At 41.0% G+C, this 8,211-nt stretch overlaps 1 protein-coding gene across 1 annotated transcript in view; it reads left to right on the top strand.

Moving 5' to 3' along the window:
* Positions 1–612: 612 nt before the first annotated feature.
* Positions 613–8,211, top strand: part of LOC141172046 (guanylate-binding protein 7-like) — a 28,059-nt gene continuing 20,460 nt past the window's right edge. Inside the window, exon 1 of the mRNA XM_073655836.1 lies at positions 613–948. The gene's annotated coding sequence lies outside the window, so the exon portion shown is untranslated. The remainder of the gene's footprint in view (positions 949–8,211) is intronic.

The following is an 8,211-nucleotide window of genomic DNA, read 5'->3' as shown; positions in this document are numbered from 1 at the left end:
CCTCCTTTTTTCCTTTTCCTTCTTTCTCTCCTTTATTTCTTATTTTTTGTTCTTCCTTCTTTTTCATGTTTTCATTTTTTTCCCTTCTCTCTTCGACTCTCTGTCCTTTATCCCTCCCTCTCTTTCCTTCCTTCCTTTTCCTTTTTTCTCTACATTGTTCTCTCTTTATTGACCTTTCTTCTTTTTCTTGTTTTTATCTTTTTTTCTCTCTCCCTTCTCCTCTTTCTCTCTCTCCTCTGTCCATACCTCCATCTCTTTCCTTCCTTCCTTTTCTTTCTTTCCTTCATTTTCTCTTTTTGTCCTTCCTTTTTTTCTTGTATTTATCTTTTTTCTTTCTTTCACTCTGTCCTCCATCCCCACTCTCTAACCTTCCTTCCTTTTTTATCTCTCTTTCTTTTCCTTGTCTCTCTTTTTTGTCCGTCCTTCTTTTTTTATCCTTTCTTCCTTCTCTCTCCTACGCTGTCTCCTCCATACCTCCCTCTCCTTCCTTCTTTCTCACTTTGGTTTGCTTTCTTTTTTTACCTTTCTTCTTTTTCTTGTTATTATCTTTTTCTCTCTTTCCATATCTCTCTTTCACTCTCTCTCTTCTCTCTCTCTACCTCTCCTAACTCTCTCTCCTCTGTCCCTCCCTTCTTCTCTCCTTCCTTTTCTTTCTTTCTCTCCATCATTCTCTCTTTTTATCCTTCCTTCTTTTTCTTGTTTTATCTTTTTTCTTTCTTTCTCTCTTTCTTCTCTGTCCCTTCCTCCTTCCTTTCTCTCTCTTCCGTCCCTTTCTCTTCGTCTTCCTTTCTTTTTAGTTGAACACAATTATAATATTTTTACTTTTTGTAGTTTCAGATTTTGAGTCTTCTCGATACTTTTGCTTTCATTTTCAACATATAAATAGGAGAGAAGCTGTGACCGATCACATTCAACTCCGAGCACAGACTGAGAGAGAATCTCTGGAAGGTAAAGAGGATTGTATTACATTTTATTTTATACTGCCGTTTTCATAAATAACAATCTAAGAAATATTACGTGTAGTTAAATCCTCTCTTTCTTTCTTCTGTCTTTCTTTCTTTCACTTTCATTTGTTCTCTTTCTTTCTTTACCTTGAATGTAATGTAGGGTGAAACACTTTTTGTAACATAAATGTGAATTAGGAAATCCTTAACACGAACATAAATATAGAGATATACGGTGTATGTATGATAGAGACTTAACGGGATTGTTTCTTGACAAACATAAACATCTAACAGATGAGGGTCTTACCCTCCCAGGGCACAAGTCGGAAATGTGAATCAGGGAATTCCTGCTCTTGAAGTAGATGAGGGTCCCAAAGTGATCCACATTCTGGTCTTTACATTAGAGTTTGTTCTGTGATATGGGAAACATGGACTGTTCCTCTTGGTTTTCTGCAATGTAGGAGCTGAGCTATCAAGTTGCTATTACATGCTGCAGCCACAGTGAGGCGCTGATTCTTTAGCCCACACATCTGTACAGAAAAATCACTTCTTCCTGCACTTCACATTTCTGAGCTGTGGAAAAAATCTGTACTACAAAACTGCAACAATTACAGGAAAAGTCCTCGTTCTCACTAGTGCAGGAATGTACAATACTGTGTAATAGCAAACTAACAATGTGTCTGATAACAAGCCTCCAGCATCATAACTGTAACTGCAGCTCTGGAGGAAAATACAGGATACAGCCCAGCATCCATATAAGTAATGTAATGTATGTACACAGTGACTGCACCAGAATAGTGAGTGCAGCTCTGGAGTATAATACAGGATGTAACTCAGGATCAGTACAGGATCAGTAATGTAATGTATGTACACAGTGACTGCACCAGCAGAATAGTGAGTGCAGCTCTGGAATATAATACAGGATGTAACTCAGGATCAGTAATGTAATGTATGTACACAGTGACTGCACCAGCAGAATAGTGAGTGCAGCTCTGGAGTATAATACAGGATGTAACTCAGGATCAGTAATGTAATGTATGTACACAGTGACTCCACCAGCAGAATAGTGAGTGCAGCTCTGGAGTATAATACAGGATGTAGCTCAGAATCAGTAATGTAATGTATGTACACAGTGACTGCACCAGCAGAATAGTGAGTGCAGCTCTGGAGTATAATACAGTATGTAACTCAGGATCAGTACAGGATCAGTAATGTAATGTATGTACACAGTGACTGCACCAGCAGAATAGTGAGTGCAGCTCTGGAATATAATACAGGATGTAACTCAGGATCAGTAATGTAATGTATGTACACAGTGACTGCACCAGCAGAATAGTGAGTGCAGCTCTGGAGTATAATACAGGATGTAACTCAGGATCAGTAATGTAATGTATGTACACAGTGACTGCACCAGCAGAATAGTGAGTGCAGCTCTGGAGTATAATACAGGATGTAACTCAGGATCAGTAATGTAATGTATGTACACAGTGACTGCACCAGCAGAATAGTGAGTGCAGCTCTGGAGTATAATACAGGATGTAACTCAGGATCAGTAATGTAATGTATGTACACAGTGACTGCACCAGCAGAATAGTGAGTGCAGCTCTGGAGTATAATACAGGATGTAACCCAGGATCAGTAATGTAATGTATGTACACAGTGACTGCACCAGCAGAATAGTGAGTGCAGCTCTGGAGTATAATACAGGATGTAACTCAGGATCAGTAATGTATGGTATGTACACAGTGACTGCACCAGCAGAATAGTGAGTGCAGCTCTGGAGTATAATACAGGATGTAACTCAGGATCAGTAATGTATGGTATGTACACAGTGACTGCACCAGCAGAATAGTGAGTGCAGCTCTGGAGTATAATACAGGATGTAACTCAGGATCAGTACAGGATAAGTAATGTAATGTACACAGTGACTGCACCAGCAGAATAGTGAGTGCAGCTCTAGAGTATAATACAGGATGTAACTCAGGATCAGTACAGGATCAGTAATGTAATGTATGTACACAGTGACTGCACCAGCAGAATAGTGAGTGCAGCTCTGGAGTATAATACAGGATGTAACTCAGGATCAGTAATGTAATGTATGTACACAGTGACTGCACCAGCAGAATAATGAGTGCAGCTCTAGAGTATAATACAGGATGTAACTCAGGATCAGTAATGTATGGTATGTACACAGTGACTGCACCAGCAGAATAGTGAGTGCAGCTCTGGAGTATAATACAGGATGTAACTCAGGATCAGTACAGGATCAGTAATGTAATGTCTGTACACAGTGACTCCACCAGCAGAATAGTGAGTGCAGCTCTGGAGTATAATACAGGATGTAACTCAGGATCAGTACAGGATCAGTAATGTAATGTATGTACACAGTGAGTACACCAGCAGAATAGTGAGTGCAGCTCTGGAGAATAATACAGGATGTAACTCAGGATCAGTAATGTAATGTATGTACACAATGACTGCACCAGCATAGTGAGTGCAGCTCTGGAGTATAATACAGGATGTAACTCAGGATCAGTAATGTAATGTATGTACACAGTGACTGCACCAGCGGAATAGTGAGTGCAGCTCTGGAGTATAATACAGGATGTAACTCAGGATCAGTAATGTAATGTATGTACACAGTGACTGCACCAGCAGAATAGTGAGTGCAGCTCTGGAGTATAATACAGGATGTAACTCAGGATCAGTAATGTAATGTATGTACACAGTGACTGCACCAACAGAATAGTGAGTGCAGCTCTGGGGTATAATACAGGATGTAACTCAGGATCAGTACAGGATCAGTAATGTAATGTATGTACACAGTGACTGCACCAGCAGAATAGTGAGTGCAGCTCTGGAGTATAATACAGGATGTAACTCAGGATCAGTAATGTAATGTATGTACACAGTGACTGCACCAGCAGAATAGTGAGTGCAGCTCTGGAGTATAATACAGGATGTAACTCAGGATCAGTAATGTAATGTATGTACACAGTGACTGCACCAGCAGAATAGTGAGTGCAGCTCTGGAGTATAATACAGGATGTAACTCAGGATCAGTAATGTAATGTATGTACACAGTGACTGCACCAGCAGAATAGTGAGTGCAGCTCTGGAGTATAATACAGGATGTAACTCAGGATCAGTACAGGATCAGTAATGTAATGTATGTACACAGTGACTGCACCAGCAGAATAGTGAGTGCAGCTCTGGAGTATAATACAGTATGTAACTCAGGATCAGTACAGGATCAGTAATGTAATGTATGTACACAGTGACTGCACCAGCAGAATAGTGAGTGCAGCTCTGGAATATAATACAGGATGTAACTCAGGATCAGTAATGTAATGTATGTACACAGTGACTGCACCAGCAGAATAGTGAGTGCAGCTCTGGAGTATAATACAGGATGTAACTCAGGATCAGTAATGTAATGTATGTACACAGTGACTGCACCAGCAGAATAGTGAGTGCAGCTCTGGAGTATTATACAGGATATGACTCAGGATCAGTACAGGATCAGTAATGTAATGTAAGTACACAGTGACTTCACCAGCAGAATAGTGAGTGCAGCTCTGGAGTATAATACAGTATGTAACTCAGGATCAGTACAGGATCAGTAATGTAATGTATGTACACAGTGACTGCACCAGCAGAATAGTGAGTGCAGCTCTGGAATATAATACAGGATGTAACTCAGGATCAGTAATGTAATGTATGTACACAGTGACTGCACCAGCAGAATAGTGAGTGCAGCTCTGGAGTATAATACAGGATGTAACTCAGGATCAGTAATGTAATGTATGTACACAGTGACTGCACCAGCAGAATAGTGAGTGCAGCTCTGGAGTATAATACAGGATGTAACTCAGGATCAGTACAGGATCAGTAATATAATGTATGTACACAGTGACTGCACCAGCAGAATAGTGAGTGCAGCTCTGGAGTATAATACAGGATGTAACTCAGGATCAGTAATGTAATGTATGTACACAGTGACTGCACCAGCAAAATAGTGAGCGCAGCTCTGGGGTATAATACAGGATGTAACTCAGGATCAGTAATGTAATGTATGTACACAGTGACTGCACCAGCAGAATAGTGAGTGCAGCTCTGGAGTATAATACAGGATGTAACTCAGGATCAGTACAGGATCAGTAATATAATGTATGTACACAGTGACTGCACCAGCAGAATAGTGAGCGCAGCTCTGGGGTATAATACAGGATGTAACTCAGGATCAGTAATGTAATGTATGTACACAGTGACTGCACCAGCAGAATAGTGAGCGCAGCTCTGGGGTATAATACAGGATGTAACTCAGGATCAGTAATGTAATGTATATACACAGTGACTGCACCAGCAGAATAGTGAGTGCAGCTCTGGAGTATAATACAGGATATAACTCAGGAACAGTACAGGATCAGTAATGTAATGTATGTACACAGTGACTGCACCAGCAGAATAGTGAGTGCAGCTCTGGGGTATAATACAGGATGTAACTCAGGATCAGTAATGTAATGTATATACACAGTGACTGCACCAGCAGAATAGTGAGTGCAGCTCTGGAGTATAATACAGGATGTAGCTCAGGATCAGTAATGTAATGTATGTACACAGTGACTGCACCAGCAGAATAGTGAGTGCAGCCCTGGAGTATAATACAGGATGTAACTCAGGATCAGTAATGTAATGTATGTACACAGTGACTGCACCAGCAGAATAGTGAGTGAAGCTCTGGAGTATAATACAGGATGTAACTCAGGATCAGTAATGTAATGTATGTACACAGTGACTGCACAAGCAGAATAGTGAGTGCAGCTCTGGAGTATAATACAGGATGTAACTCAGGATCAGTAATGTAATGTATGTACACAGTGACTGCACCAGCAGAATAGTGAGTGCAGCTCTGGAGGATAATACAGGATATAACTCAAGATCAGTAATGTAATGTATGTTCACAGTGACTGCACCAGCAGAATAGTGAGTGCAGCTCTGGAGGATAATACAGGATGTAACTCAGGATCAGTAATGTAATGTATGTTCACAGTGACTGCACCAGCAGAACAGTGAGTGCAGCTCTGGAGGATAATACAGGATGTAACTCAGGATCAGTAATGTAATGTATGTACACAGTGACTGCAGCAGCAGAATAGTGAGTGCAGCTCTGGAGTATAATACAGGATGTAACTCAGGATCAGTAATGTAATGTATGTACACAGTGACTGCACCAGCAGAATAGTGAGCGCAGCTCTGGGGTATAATACAGGATGTAACTCAGGATCAGTAATGTAATGTATGTACACAGTGACTGCACCAGCAGAATAGTGAGCGCAGCTCTGGGGTATAATACAGGATGTAACTCAGGATCAGTAATGTAATGTATATACACAGTGACTGCACCAGCAGAATAGTGAGTGCAGCTCTGGAGTATAATACAGGATATAACTCAGGAACAGTACAGGATCAGTAATGTAATGTATGTACACAGTGACTGCACCAGCAGAATAGTGAGTGCAGCTCTGGGGTATAATACAGGATGTAACTCAGGATCAGTAATGTAATGTATATACACAGTGACTGCACCAGCAGAATAGTGAGTGCAGCTCTGGAGTATAATACAGGATGTAGCTCAGGATCAGTAATGTAATGTATGTACACAGTGACTGCACCAGCAGAATAGTGAGTGCAGCCCTGGAGTATAATACAGGATGTAACTCAGGATCAGTAATGTAATGTATGTACACAGTGACTGCACCAGCAGAATAGTGAGTGAAGCTCTGGAGTATAATACAGGATGTAACTCAGGATCAGTAATGTAATGTATGTACACAGTGACTGCACAAGCAGAATAGTGAGTGCAGCTCTGGAGTATAATACAGGATGTAACTCAGGATCAGTAATGTAATGTATGTACACAGTGACTGCACCAGCAGAATAGTGAGTGCAGCTCTGGAGGATAATACAGGATATAACTCAAGATCAGTAATGTAATGTATGTTCACAGTGACTGCACCAGCAGAATAGTGAGTGCAGCTCTGGAGGATAATACAGGATGTAACTCAGGATCAGTAATGTAATGTATGTTCACAGTGACTGCACCAGCAGAATAGTGAGTGCAGCTCTGGAGGATAATACAGGATGTAACTCAGGATCAGTAATGTAATGTATGTACACAGTGACTGCAGCAGCAGAATAGTGAGTGCAGCTCTGGAGTATAATACAGGATGTAACTCAGGATCAGTAATGTAATGTATGTACACAGTGACTGCACAAGCAGAATAGTGAGTGCAGCTCTGGAGTATAATACAGGATGTAACTCAGGATCAGTAATGTAATGTATGTACACAGTGACTGCACCAGCAGAATAGTGAGTGCAGCTCTGGAGGATAATACAGGATGTAACTCAGGATCAGTAATGTAATGTATGTTCACAGTGACTGCACCAGCAGAATAGTGAGTGCAGCTCTGGAGGATAATACAGGATGTAACTCAGGATCAGTAATGTAATGTATGTTCACAGTGACTGCACCAGCAGAATAGTGAGTGCAGCTCTGGAGGATAATACAGGATGTAACTCAGGATCAGTAATGTAATGTATGTACACAGTGACTGCAGCAGCAGAATAGTGAGTGCAGCTCTGGAGTATAATACAGGATGTAACTCAGGATCAGTACAGGATCAGTAATGTAATGTATGTACACAGTGACTGCACCAGCAGAATAGTGAGTGCAGCTCTGGAGTATAATACAGGATGTAACTCAGGATCAGTAATGTAATGTATGTACACAGTGACTGTACCAGCAGAATAATGAGTGCAGCTCTGGAGTATAATACAGGATGTAACCCTCTATCAGTAATGTAATGTATGTACACAGTGACTGCACCTGCAGAATAGTGAGTGCAGCTCTGGAGTATAATACAGGATGTAACTCAGGATCAGTAATGTAATGTATGTACACAGTGACTGCACCAGCAGAATAGTGAGCGCAGCTCTGGAGTATAATACAGGATGTAACTCAGGATTAGTACAGGATCAGTAATGTATGTACACAGTGACTGCACCAGCAGAATAGTGAGTGCAGCTCTGGAGAATAATACAGGATATAACTCAGGAACAGTACAGGATCAGTAATGTAATGTATGTACACAGTGACTGCACCAGCAGAATAGTGAGTGCAGCCCTGGAGTATAATACAGGATGTAACTCAGGATCAGTAATGTAATGTATGTACACAGTGACTGCACCAGCAGAATAGTGAGT

The sequence above is a fragment of the Phyllobates terribilis genome, unplaced genomic scaffold (assembly GCF_046119375.1).
Source record: "Phyllobates terribilis strain yellow unplaced genomic scaffold, ASM4611937v1 Scaffold_12__6_contigs__length_324123572, whole genome shotgun sequence".
NCBI lineage: Eukaryota > Metazoa > Chordata > Amphibia > Anura > Dendrobatidae > Phyllobates > Phyllobates terribilis.
Note: the sequence above shows the minus strand (reverse complement) of the source record. Positions and strands in the feature narration are given on the sequence as shown.